This window comes from Manis pentadactyla, chromosome 1, assembly GCF_030020395.1.
Source record: "Manis pentadactyla isolate mManPen7 chromosome 1, mManPen7.hap1, whole genome shotgun sequence".
In the NCBI taxonomy this organism is placed as follows: Eukaryota; Metazoa; Chordata; class Mammalia; order Pholidota; family Manidae; genus Manis; species Manis pentadactyla.
Window position 1 is genome coordinate 235,530,786 of NC_080019.1, and position 13,713 is coordinate 235,544,498.

The 13,713-nt window shown below is 42.6% G+C and overlaps 1 protein-coding gene across 4 annotated transcripts in view; it reads left to right on the top strand.

Moving 5' to 3' along the window:
- Positions 1-13,713, top strand: part of IP6K1 (inositol hexakisphosphate kinase 1) — a 56,171-nt gene that overhangs the window by 20,873 nt on the left and 21,585 nt on the right. Inside the window, exon 2 of one of the 4 annotated variants that reach the window (XM_036878450.2) lies at positions 9,385-9,515. The exons of 2 other annotated variants lie outside the window; for them this stretch is intronic. The gene's annotated coding sequence lies outside the window, so the exon portion shown is untranslated. The remainder of the gene's footprint in view (positions 1-9,384; positions 9,516-13,713) is intronic. One more of the 4 variants, XM_057487590.1, reaches the window with a different exon arrangement.

Genomic DNA, 13,713 nt, shown 5'->3' on the forward strand with positions numbered 1-13,713 from the left:
TTATACATTGTATGCCTATTAACACTGGCTTATTAATAGTTATATGCATTTGCTAAATCATATAGGAAAAAATTTACAAACCATACCAAATGTATAAGAATACTGACATATATCTATTTAGTTATGTTGCCAGCATTGTGTATTTTTTCTTACGGTTTTGAGTTGTCCTTTCGTTTTAGCCTTTAGCTTTTCTTAAGAACAGGTTTACTGGTAATGCAATGTGAGTAAAATTGTAACATTTCCAGAATATCTCGCCTGGCTTTGGTTCATTTGCATACCCTCAGGGGTGGAGAGAAGTTCATCTCCATGTCAGTGGGTCATAACTTGGGCAACAGAGGGTGTGTCTGAACCTGAGAGGTTAACAGGAGGGGCTGGCTTGCTTACTTGCTTCTTCCCGAACAGGGGAGAGAGACGCACTGGACTGTAGTTTGTAAGCAATAAATGGGTTTTAAACTTCATTTCTCCCTTTGACTGATTTTGGTTTTGAGAGGTATTTTGCCCTGGGATTTCCTCTCCCTGGACTTACATGAACTCCTTAAGTCTTTGTTTTTGGAAATACCTTAATTTCTCCTTCATTCTTGAAAGATACTTTTGCTGGACATAGTATTCTTGGTTGACAGTTTTTTTTCTTTCACAACTTCAAATATGTTATCTCACTGCCATTTGGAAGATTCTGAAGAGAAATCAGTGGTCAGTCTTCCTGAGAATCTCTTGTATATTATGACTCAGTTCTCTTGCTGCTTTAAATATTCTTTGTCTTTGGTGTTCAACACTTTCATAGTGTGTATGTGTTTTTAAATATGTCTTGATGTGGGTCTCTGAGTTGATCCCATTGGGCTTCTTGGACTTTCCTTTATGTCTTTCCTCATATTTGAAAAGTTTTTAGCCATTACTTCTTGAAATACTTTTTCTGCCCTTTTTTCCTTTATTTTCTGAAAGTCTATAATGCATATATTGTTACATGCAGGTCCCTCAGGCAATTCACTTTTACTTATTCTTTTTTCCTTTCAGATTGAATAGTTTCAATTATCTTACCTTCAGCTGCACTGACACCTTGTGTGTGCTCATATCTGCTGTTGAACCCCTCTGCTGAGTATTTCATTTCAGTTATTGTACTTTTCAACTGCAGAATTTCCTTTTGGTCCTTTTTATGATTTCTGTCTCTCTCTTGTACTTTCATTTTGTTCATACATCATTTTCCTGAATTCCTTGATTTTCTTTAGGCCATTGAGTGTTGATTTAACATCTTTAACTAGTAATAATTAGATCTTTGCTTCTTCAGAGATCTTTTCTTTTTTTGTTAAATTCTCTTTTTCCTATGAATAGGCATTTTCTGTTTCTTTGTGTGCTTTTTAGTTTTTTGGTAAAACTGTACGTTTGAATATAGGGGTAACTTTAGAAATTCTCCCATTTCTCAGGGATTGCTAGTTTTTGCTCATTAAGCACTAGAGCCCTCCACTTGTGACTTTTTCAAACTAATTTTGGAAGTGTGTATTCCTTATTATGTGTAGTCATTGAAGTTTCTGTTCAGTTATCTCTGCATTTAGATCATGACATGATAAAGATTTTCTTAAATGTTTGCTCCTCAAATGGGGAAAAATGAAAACAAGTATTGTCTTCTTAAATCCCCTGGAAGCTGCTTCAGCTTGTGGATGTTGAATATAATGGTCACCATCCTCTGCCTGCTCCTCAGTAATCAAAAGCGGCCATAATCATTCAGAACACACAACCCTGATACTTAGAGGGCAAGGGCTTTATTGCCCTCTCAGTTCCCAGCAAGCTGTACCAGGAATGAGGTTAGCTCTCGCACAGCTGCTTGCTGTGGAGCTTGGGGGTTGGGTAGCTGCTTCACAAAAGGCTGGAATTTACCAAAATTCACCATCCTCTTCATTAGGACACTCATGTTTTTCAGCTAAAATCCAGAGTTCCAAAAGTGTTCACACAATTTCTGCCAACTCAGTAGTTATTGGGTAGAGGGGCTGGATTCCTGGAGCTTCCTACTCTGCCATCTTCCATGAAGTTTTTTTTTTTTTTAATTTTGTTTTCTAATTATTTGCTGTTTAGTATATAAAATTATAATTGACTTCTGCATATTGGACCTGTATCCTGTGACCTTGCTAAATTCACTTACTGTAGAAGTTGTTTTGTAGATTCATAAGTATTTTTTATGTAAACAATCATGTTATCTATCGATAGAGAAAGTTTTATTTCTTCTTTTCTGGTCTTTATGCTTTTAATTTCTTTTTGTTGCTTTATTATGCTAGATGATAAAGTGTATAGAAATGGTGAGAATGGGCATCTTTGCCCTATTTTAATTATATAAGGGAAATGTTCATAATTCACAATGACTATGATGTCAGCTGTATTTTTTTTTCATATATAAATGCTCTTTATCAAGTGAGGATGTTTCCTTTCTAATTTTAGTTTGAGTTTTTAAATCATGAATGGTGAATTTTGTAGAGCTTGTTTATATTGAGATGAGTATGTGGGTTTTCTCCTTCTGTTAATATGATGAGTTACATTGATTCAGATGTTTAATCAACCTTGTACTCTCCACTTTGTTGTGATGTATTATTATTCCTTCTACATATCATTAGATTTGTCTTGCTAACATTTTTTTAAAGGATTTTTGTTTCCATGTTCATGAAGGGTATTGGTCTATAATCTTTTTCTTTCTTTCCTTTTTTGGGTAGATTCTTTTTAAAGTTTTATCTGGGATACCTGACCTATATATCAAACAAGTTGGAAAGTGTTCTTTTCTGTCTCCATTTCCTGAAAGAATTTGTACATATTCATGGTATTTTTTCCTTAAAGGTTTGCTGGAATTCACTAGTGAAACCATATGTGTCCAGAGTTTTCGTTGTGGAAAGATTTTTATTTTTTTATTTGGTATCATTAATCTATAATTACATGAAGGACATTATGTTTACTAGGCTTGGAAAGATTTTTTGTATAAATTCAATTTTCCTTGTAGATATAGGGCTATTCAGATTTTATATTTTACCTTGTGCCAGTTTTGGTGAGTTGTATTTTTCAAGGAATTTGTCCACTTTGTCCAAGTTGAATTTACTGGTATCCAGTTGCTCTTTTACCATTACTGTTTTCTCAATGTCTGTAGGCTCTGCAGTGATATCCTTTTTTTCATCCCTAGTAGTGGTAACTTATGTGTTCTCTTTTTATTAATCAGTTTCTCTAGAGGATTTACCAATTGTATTGATATTTTTTCCAAAAAATCTACTTTCGGCTTTAATTTTCTTTTTTTTCTATTAAGTTCTTATATTTTTTACTATTTCCTTCTTTCTACTTACTTTGGTCTTTTTCTAGCCTTTTCTAGGTAGTTAATTTTATATTTCTGATACTTCTAGAACTAAAAAATTTTGGCATGTTTTAGCTTTATCAGTATAGTATATTCTTAAGTGTTTCTCATATATTACCTCGCACTGAAAAGTACATAGTTTAAATAGTCTCAGATCTAACTTGTTGACAAGGAAAGTAGTTGAAGTTTGGTGTACTACAGGCCACACAATTTGTTAATCATGGGATTGACGCTTGCTTTCAGGTCGAGTTCTACTCTTCATTTTTTTAATTTTTTATTTTTTTATTTTGGTATCATTAATCTACAATTACATGAGGAACATTATGTTCACCAAGTCCCCCCCACATGCCCCATTAGTCACTGTCCATCAGCATCTTTATTTTTTTAAGATAGTTTCTGATGCCCAGAATCCTGAGAGTTTTGTATGTTCAGGCTGTTAAGTTCCTTATGTCACGTTACGTCCAGGAAAGGAAGCTGAGAGAGGACAGTGGCCAGGAGCCCACTCCTGAGGAGCGATGTTTCTTTGGAGACATGTCTACACATTTCTGAGCTGGGAAATTGTTGATAGGCAGGTGAGAGTGAGTCTCCACCTGCCCGGAACTGCGGGGTGTCCATAAGGTGGATAGAAGTGCTTTTCTAATCTTTAAAGTAGTAATTCTTGTATTTTACTGAAGGGTAGAAGACAGATGGCATCTAATCTTGAAGCCACCAAACTCTGTTGCATTTTGTGAGGCAGTAGGCAGGCCATTCACCGCCTCTGTTCACACACCCACCGTCGCCCTGCACGTTGGATCACTTGCTTCCAGGTACCTACAGAAATCTTTCTCCGCATGGTGGGTGTATACATGTGTTATTGTGTGGCCCCAGTGTTGTGCGGTTCTCAGTGGAGGGACTACTTATCAAGGTGGTGCCCTGATATGTCCTTGTATTGTTTTCTTGGTGTCTTACTGTGTAAGGAATTCTGTGTGGGCCTTGATGGGGAGCTGGTCTTACAGGAGGGCGGTGGTGTAGGACACCAAGGATGTGATCCTTGGAGCAGGCTGTCCTGAAAGAGTGAAACACAGCAGAGACACATGTTGTGGTGAGCGCCTCATTGTATCCCTTAAGTGTAGTTGGACACAGCTCAAGGTCCATGTCTGAGGGATTGATCTTTGATTATATTTTTTAGATAATCTGCATAGTGTGAGCATCAAGGCATTTAACTGTGATTTCACCATCCAAGGGAGAGCCTCTGCATTGAGGCCATCTCTCAGTTTTAGGAGTGTGTTGACCCTTGGTGCCTCTTTTTAAAATACTACAGAACTCAATGATTTAAAACCCCTTTGGAGTTCTAATATTTGTGCTATCTTTTTAGATACCACGGGAAAAACGAGCTGTTCTGTGGTTGCATAATTTCATAGTCCGGAGATTTTTCTCGCAAGCTAGTGATCATCTTTATTAGGGTGGGTTCCAAATGAGGACCCTAAGCCGACGAGAGAGCAGCTCGGGGATCTGCCCAGAGCTCCGGCTTCACCTCAGCTGGGCGCACATTCTTGTTCCACACTCTGCCTCACTAATAGCAGGGCACATGTGACTGTCCCACGTGGCAGTAGCAGACTTATGCTGCCGTGGTCTCCAGTTATAAACCCAGAGTTACAACTAGTTGAAATTTGGGTGAAGGGCAAGAATTATTGCTCTTTGTTTTTGTTCTGAAACTGTAGATTTTATTCAAAAGATGTTATGGTGAGAGAAAAATCCCAAGTTAGGGAGGTGTCTGCCTCGGTGTCCGGTCACCGTGGTGTGTGTTCTCCTCTGCTCCGTCGGTCGGCCTGCCCCCACTGTTCCCGGCTTCTGTTAGTTGAGCTACAAGAGGGTGGAGGGGAGGCGCGGGAGGTAGTTAGCAGCCCTGGGAGAGACCCGGGCTGTGGGCTAGCCCTCCACACCTTCCCTTCAGGTGGGCAGCAGCTTCTCTTGTCAGCGATGGGTCTTCAGTGGGATCGATGGCATGAGCTAAGAAGTCCAGGAAGCTCCTGTGCTGTATTTCAGCATTGTTGACAGTCTGATTTTAACTCTTCTGTGGTTTTGTGTTCCTTTTAGAACATTACATGTGTGTTGCTAGGTTTGACTTGTTTAGATCAGCTGTAAGTGTGTGATTCAGGTGTGGCTCACCAGACTGAGTCTTCAGTCACAGTGTAAAGTACTCCTGTGGCTTTTTGGTAGGGGACATGACAACCGCTTCGTCATGGAAACCTGCTCCTGCGGCTTCTTGTCAAGGAACACGTGGCACAGTCGTGGGCAGACCGTGATCCTGGTGGCGTGTGGGGCACCTTTGTTTCTTGTTTTGATTTCCCTTGTGTCATGTTGGACCTGGGTTCTTAAAATTCTGTCCTTAAACATCCTTTTTCCACTCTTTTTAGCATGGTTGTGGGAGACATTTTCAAAAGGATCTTTACTAAAAATACATATTGGGGAAGTACAGCTTCTAATCTTTAGACATCCAGTAGAAACAGGAAAGGGGTTCACTGAAATCTGTCATTTCTCTTTGTCCTAAATTAGTTCTGTCCTGACTGTTTTCTTGACAGGCCAGTATTCCTGGAGCCTCCCGCCAGGTGTCCTCTCCTCCTTGCTCCTGTTTGCCCTTTGCCCCTGGGGCAGGACCCAGAAGTCTGAGCAACCCCTCATCTCTTCTCCGAGGACAAGCAGCAGGATGGATGCCTTGACGTCTTTTTTTCCCCTTATTTCAAACCTCCAGGGTGGTTCTAGGCCTCTGCACACGTTTCTGGTTTCTGGGTGAGGCATGTGCCAGTCCCTGATAGACTCAGGTGGGCAGCCCTGCTTCACCTCAAGAACATTCCCTGTGCTTCCCTCCTCAGAGGAGAGGTTTGTGGGCATCTGCCTTCCTGAACAGTGCTCACGGGGGCGCCGGGCACAAGGACTGTGTCTGCTCACCCTCCTCGGCATACCTCACCTGCATCTGCGGTGCTGCCACGGATGGAAAAGCAAGGATGGGCTTCACCGAAGGAGGCGGAAGCAGAAGGTCCCCTTGGTCATAGGCTTCAGAGAACAAACATGCTTCCGTGGTAGTTGGCTGCTGTAGTTTTTTGCCCTGAATTTGAGGGTATTTTGGTATCTTCCTGTCAGAGTCCGTATCAACTTACTATTTCTGAAATTAGTTAGAAACTACTTCCTATAGTTTCATAAAGTCCAAAGCTGTGCAACCAAGCTTTGTGTTTTTTCTGTTAGAGTTAACTTAGGAGTCTCTTGTGTTCTTGTCAGCTAAGAGTGATTTTGCTCTTTTTCCATTGGGTGGTATCAGAGAATAAAAAACAAACCAAAGATACTTTATTGCCAAAATTTTACTTAACATTCCTGACTTAACAAATTCAGATTTAATTTTTTAAAAGCTAAATACGTTTCAAAGGTTTTTTTAAGGTCACGATACTTTGTCCTTATATTTTAATGCTTAAGTAGGTATGTTTACTTTTAGAAGAGCTAGTAGAACTATTGGATCTATGAGCCAGTTTGTATGAAGTTGTGAGGAAATTTGCGAATATGCCTGTGCAGCGGGAAGGCACCAGGGGCGCTCCTCCTTATGGAAAGGTCCCCGTGAGCCCCAGGCGGTTCGTCTGCGGCTGTAGAGTGGGATTCTGACCAAGCCTCTCCGAGTGCACGTGCGCTGACTCTGCGTTCTGAGTGTGTGTCCGTGCCTGCTGCCTGGCAGACGGGGTGACTGGCTACCGTGGTGCTCTTGCTGAGCACTTAGTGCCTTCCTGGGGCTTAAAGTGTCCTGACCTCGTTCACCAGCGTGTCTGGTTGCAATTTCTCTCTCTTTGCCAGGGCTTTTATTCACTGCCACTTTATAGGCATGCTGTTTTGTTGAATTAAAACGAATAAACAAGAAAACTACTTACATCTCCTGGTTATGGTTCAAGTTCTTTGGTGTAGCTCATCCTTTATAATTTAGATTGCCTGTGTGTTGCCTTTTGCTCCCGTTTGTTTCTCTTTTGTGTCATTAATAAAAAGTCTAATCCTCTTCCTGTAAGCTTTTTCCTTCCATGTCTTGTGTAGTTTCTGTTGCTGCTGTTCATGTCTAGGTACATTTAAACCTGTTTTTCTTTCATATATCAAATCTTTAGATTTGTTTTTAGAGTCAAAACATAGAATTTTGCATTCTCTTTATTTGTTGCTTTGGAATTGTGTACCACGGTCAACATACTTTGTTCTCTGTGAAGCCACATTACCTCTTTGTTCTGCATTTGGTAGCTCTAGGTTAGAAGCCTGTAAACTTTTTTGATTTACAACCTTAATAGTTAAAAAAAAAAAGAACTCGTCCCCCCATAAACATCTGTCACATACTTGCCCCGGTGCACATACACATCTGTTACGTACATTGTATGTGTACGTACTTGCATTCATGTATTCAGCTGCTTTTACTGTGTGGCTACCATGTGCCAGACACTGCTCCAAGCATTTAGGATTTAGTGAACAAAACAAAGAGCCTTTCTTTCATGGAACTGACATCATAATAAAAATAATAAACAAGAGACATTGTCAGTAAATGAAATATATAACATGCAGAAGGAGTAAGTGCCATGAAACAAAGGGCAGATTGAGGGGGTGGGGCACAGGGTCTGTAGTTTGAACTTGGGGAGGGGAGAGGAAACCTTGTTGAAAGAAGACAGGGGAGCGGAGACTGTTGGAGGAGGTGAGGGAGTCAGCCAGGTGGGATATGGGGTAGGAACGGTCCAGGCAGAGGCATGGCTGCTGCGGAGACATCAGTGTGGGAGGATGCCTGTGTGTCTGGCCCATGTGGCTGGAGAGTAGTAATGAGCAGTGGCGAGGGGCAGTCGGGTCAGAGAGAACGGGGGTGAGGAGCGGTGGGAGGCTCCTCCGGGTTGTGGTGGGGAGTTGGGCTTTTACTCTGGGTGAGATAGGAGCCATCGCAGGGTTTTGAACAGAGAAGCTGCATGCTCGACTCTCAGTGTAAGAGCCCCCGTGGCTGCTGTGATGAGAGTGGACTGTGGGAAGGCCAGGACAGAAGCAGGGTGCCCGCCAGGAAGCAAGGGGTGTTGGTGATCATGCCAGGGCGCTGGCAGCAGGCGGGGGTGAAAAGCTGTTGGACGTAGATCTGCTCGGAAGATAGTAGGATTGTGACCCAGGATTTGAGAGGAGGAATCAGGGATGCCAGGTTTCTGGGGTGAGCTGCTATAGCAGTGGATGTCGGGTGGGGAAGGCTCAGAAAGAGCTTTTTTGCGGGAGGGATAATGAGCTCTGTTTTGACTGTGATAAATTTAGACTTCTTGGAGTGAATAGGCAGTTGGATATGTGAGTTTGGTGTTCAGGAGATTGGACTGAACTGTAAGTGTAACTGGACAAAACTCAACTGAGGACTGAGCCCCGGGACTCCAGTGTTGGGAGGGTGGGAAGAAGAGGAAGGCCATTAAAGCAGACGGAGTAACGGGAAATGAGGGCCTGGGGCGCTTGAAGGCCAAGGGCAGGAACTAGATCAGGGAGGCCCAGTGCTTTCCCCTCTGCCGGGGTGTGGTGGACTCACAACCCACTGGGGAGGTGTTGCTGGTGTGCTTTTCTGCCGTTGAACCATGTTCTGGCGTCAGGATTTAGTGCTATAAGGCATTTTTTAAATGAAGTATAAATTCAGAACAACACTTACATACTTAACACATAGATTTTTAAATAGTAACATTTTACCACATTTGTTTCAGACTTTTTAAAAAGAAATAAAAAATTAGAGCTGAAGTTCTCTTTTCTTCCCAGATACCAATCCACCCCTTGCCTTCCCTCGTGTTGGCGCATGCGCTTCCATTCTGTGTCATTGTTCTTGTCGACACCTGCGCGTGTTCACTGATTCATGCGCAATATACTGTTTTCTGCTTTAAAAATGTACAACAATGGCATCATACTAGAAATACCATTTCTGAGCTTGCCTTTTCCAGTTTGTCTTGAAGCCATTCATGCTGACACGCGTAGGGCATTCACAGTATCGTGCATCCTGTGAGCGTGCCCGTTTGTGTGTCTGTCCCCGAGGTGACTTAGGTGGTGGAGGCGGTTCGCCATGTTTTCTGTTCCAGCAGCTCTGCAGGGAGCACCCTGGGACCTCCTGCTGCCTCCGGCCGCCAGCTGGTGGAGGGCGCGCAGCCTGGGCTTCGTGTTGTCATCAGCAGAACAGGAGAGCAGCCACTTCCTGGTTGGCCAGTGCTTGGTATATTCACAGTTTTTATTTCTTGCCCACCTCAGGCTTCCTCTTTTAATTTACCTTTCCCTGATACTTGTGAATGAGGCATCTTTTCACATGATTATTAGCCATTTGAGCCTCTTCTTTCTTCCATTTTTCCCCCTTTTCTTTAATGGATTTCTTCATACATGGTTTACTAACTTTTTTTTCTAATGTAAACATTGCAAAACCATCTCCCAGTCTGTCTGCCCTTTACCCTCCCTCATGTTCTCTTACACAGGTGGGGGTGGCGGGTCGGTGGGCATGAGGGATCTTTGGAGTGATAGAAGTATTTTTAAATTGGATTGCTGCGATTGTATGACTCTGCAAATTTACTAAAAGTCATTTCATTGTACAGTTAAGTGAATTTTATGGTATGTAAATTATGGTTTAATAAAAGCTGTTAAAAAAATTTAATGTCTTACTCGACATTTCCCATTGTGGTTTGTGCATTTTATGTCTTACGGAATTTTCCCTAATTTATTGTCAAAAGGCATTTAAATTTTTTCTAATTACCTTCAAGTTTTATTTTGCATATTTAGGCCTTAATATGTTGGGAATTCTTATTTTTTAAGTATTGTTGGAGGGATAGAATTTTATCTGTATGTAGATTGTTAATTTAGGCCCTTTTATGACATGGCCATCTTTTTCCAGTTGATTAAATGGAAATTTAAATACTGCTTCAGTCACAGATAACACCTCCATGTCAGTGGTGTCTTTCCCCAAGATCCCTTCTGTTTGATCTCTTTGCCTCTCTTTGCAGAGTATCACACACTATCTTGAAGGCTGTGACTCCATGAAGAGCTCTGCTGCCAGGGAGGGCCAGCCGCCCCTCGCCGCTTGCTGGCCTTGCGGTCTGGCTGCGGGGTGCGGCTTTTAGTCTCTCCTGTGCACATTCATTTATCCAAGGACTTGTCAAGGTCCTCAGGAAACTTGAGATTTTGATGGAAATTGCATTGCATTTCAATACACAGCTTTCCCTCTCAGGAATACAGTACGTTTATGTACTCTTTGAGGTCGTTTAATAAAGTTTTATCATTGATCTGGTGTAATTTATATTTTTGTGTTTTTGTTTTTTAGTTTTTTTGTTGTCTTTTTGGTCTGGCATAGGTACTTTTCTGTTTTGGTTGCTGTTGTGAATGGTGTAGTCCTCATTTTCTGATTACTTTTTGCTGGCTTGGGGAGGAATGCTATGAATTTTTCTCCTTGTTATTAAACTCTAACAGCAAAGGTCAGGAATTTGCATGCGTAGCTGCTCAGTGTTCATAGCATTCACCTGTGTCCCCTCCTCCTCGGTGCCCCTTCTCAATTGGTATTTTCCCAGAGTGACTGCTGTTTTCTCCATTATTGTTTTGGATTTAATGTCAGTAGAATCCTATTACGTGGTCTCTTCAGTGCCTAGACTCTTGCTGCGCCACACCTGTGCTGTGTGGCAGCAGCTGCTTTTTTTCTATTTCTGTGTAATATTCCCATGTATGAATATACCACAGTTTATCCATTTACTTTTTTTTTACAGAATTAAATATCTCATTTACTAATTTACAAACTATAATAAAACCTGAAAGTCATCTCACCTCACCAACAGCTTTTGAAAAAGGAAAACAAGTTAATATACAAATTTCAGCAATATTGGAAACTTTATTTTACTTCAATAGACACAGTTCATTTTAGAGTTCAGTTGTATGTTCATGGCGTAGTTACTATAACCAGAAAGTCAGCCTAACTATCTCTGCAGTGTGAATTAATATTCACATGTTGCTGCTCAGCAGTGAAAAAGAATTTAACTTAAGAATCTCACTTTCTTTTTAGAAAGGCTGCAGGGTCCTTTCCATTTTATGCAGTTCAATGTGGAGCCAGAGTATTTTAAAGCAAACAAAGGAGAAACACAGTGAGACCCCTATACTAGGGGCACACAGACTCACAGGCAGGGCCGTGGGGCCCCTGGCCTCTGGCTGAGTGATCCATCCGTAAGCTGACAAACTTTTGACCATTTAATGGAAACTTGCAGTGGTCCAGAATAATCGATTCAGACAAAACTACACTGTGTGCGCTCTGAATGCAGACTTCCGGGGTGCGGGGAGAGGACCACTGCCGCCTGTTGCCTTGGCCCCTCTGACCACAGCTCCCACCTTCGCAGAGGACGTCTGTTTGCTGCTCCTTTTCCTCGGGAGTCAAACCTCTGCTCTGCCTGTCAGGGTGGTGACAGTGGGAACCACATGCGGCTGTCAATGACAGCCCGACCAGCCAAGGCTGGCCTCTGGTTATACGGTGTGTAATTTGGCTTATAAGACATAAAAGGACTAAAACCACATCTTGTATTTAGAGTGTTGGAGTCACTTTCTGGATCGTATAATTTTAATCACAACATAATTTTCAAAACCCAAAGCTTAATCTTGTCCACGGTATCTTTTAGCAGAATGAAGCCTAGCTTGGTGCTGTTAGCCTCCCCACCTCCCCTCTGCCACCCTGATTCGGACCTTAATGCAAACAACCCAATAAAAACAGACATGGTGATCGGAACTCAGTGCCCTGTCTACTGTAATGCGTACATATTAGATCATCATCCATCTTCATTTTCAAGATTATAGTCGTTAGAGAAGAGCTTTACTAGAAAATACTGAAATGTATCAGACTTCCCCAGTGGGAATTTTCCTATTTTAAAACATTTTAAAGTAAAATAATGTTTTGATCCAATACACACAACGCTATACACTATTCCATAGACAAGTACAAGAGCCTTCTCACAAAAACAGGATCTCTACCAAGTCATCGCAGAAATGCTGAAGTCTCGTCAGAGAAGGAGCAGGCACTCGGGGAGCAGAGCTAAGGCGCCGAGGAGCTCAGGCGCCGACTGCCCTGCCCCTGTTCCTGGGTTGAAACCTCTGTGCAGGGTGATGGTGTTAGGAGGTGGTGCGGGCTCTCTAGCGTGTTCTGACAGGACGCACTGCTCGGGGGCACAGTCCTGACAGGGAGAGGGCACGTCCCCGCCTTACCAGTTTACATCATGACTGCCCACTTGCTCTTGCATAGGAAGAGCCCCAGGATGGCTGGTAACCATGTCGCACTGTGTGATCAGAATACTGTGGTGACCATGGTCCTCCTGTTCACTGAGCAGCTCAGAGGGCTGAAGGGGCCGAAGGGGCTGAAGGCAGAGGTGTGATGAAAAGCCACAGAGCCTCTGGCTGCAACGGCCATGCGTGGGAGTGCCGGGGCTTTACCTGACTAGGAGGTACAGTTGTGCCCTGGCCCACAGGGAGACTGAGTTGCGATGGTGTCTTCTAGAGGCTTCCGACGCTTCCGTTCTGGGGTGGGGTTGGGCACCACTTTCCCTCAGGTGCTTCCTGGGAAACCAGCGCATGGTTGGGGGCCAGGAGCTTCTGTGTTAGGAGTGGGGGTCAGGTGCGGAGTGCTCAGCAGGGGCCGCTGTTGATTGGGCTGCTGTCCAGGGGCTCAGGGAGGTTCCTTGGACACTGATTCTTGCCAGAGGGTTTGAAAATGTTGCCTTTGCAAAGAACCTGTCCCACAGAAATGTGGGGAACTGATACCTGGCTCTTGATTGGCCATTTGCTGCTCTTCTCCTTGTTCAGCTTGGCAACAACTCCAGGAAATGGCTCTAGCCTTTCCCTTTTTTTTTCTAGTCTCTTAGTGTGGTTTTAAGACTGTTAGGCTCCTTTCTATTCTCTTGTCCTTGTAGTATTTACATGCCTCAGAAGTTCCACAGAAAGGGAAGATTCTGTCTGCTTCTGTGGCTCTCATCTGAAACAAACATAGCTATGCCGTGAGCCCTTGCTGCCTGTGAGAGGGTGGACAACGGGTCTGATGAAGAAACTGCCAAATAAGAAATGGCAGTTGTGCTTCAGGATCAAAGAACATTTTGGGAACTAAGGAGGAATTTCTTTCTCTGTGTTAACTGCAAAGCAAAGTGATTTTTACAGGGGGAAAAAAAGTGCAAATCCAGATGTTTTTGAATGGATAAACTTGTGAAGTCTTTATAACATGCATATCATTGTTTGTAAGTTTTTTCTCCCCTGAATAAGCTCTGTGATACTTGGAAGGGACAATGTCTAGCTCTTTTTTTTAAATAGAAGTATTTTTATCAGTCCAGTCTAAATATCGTTGTTACTATGGTCACAGCCCAAAGATTTTGTTGTAGTGCTATACTTGAGCAGTGGGAATTTCAAGAGAG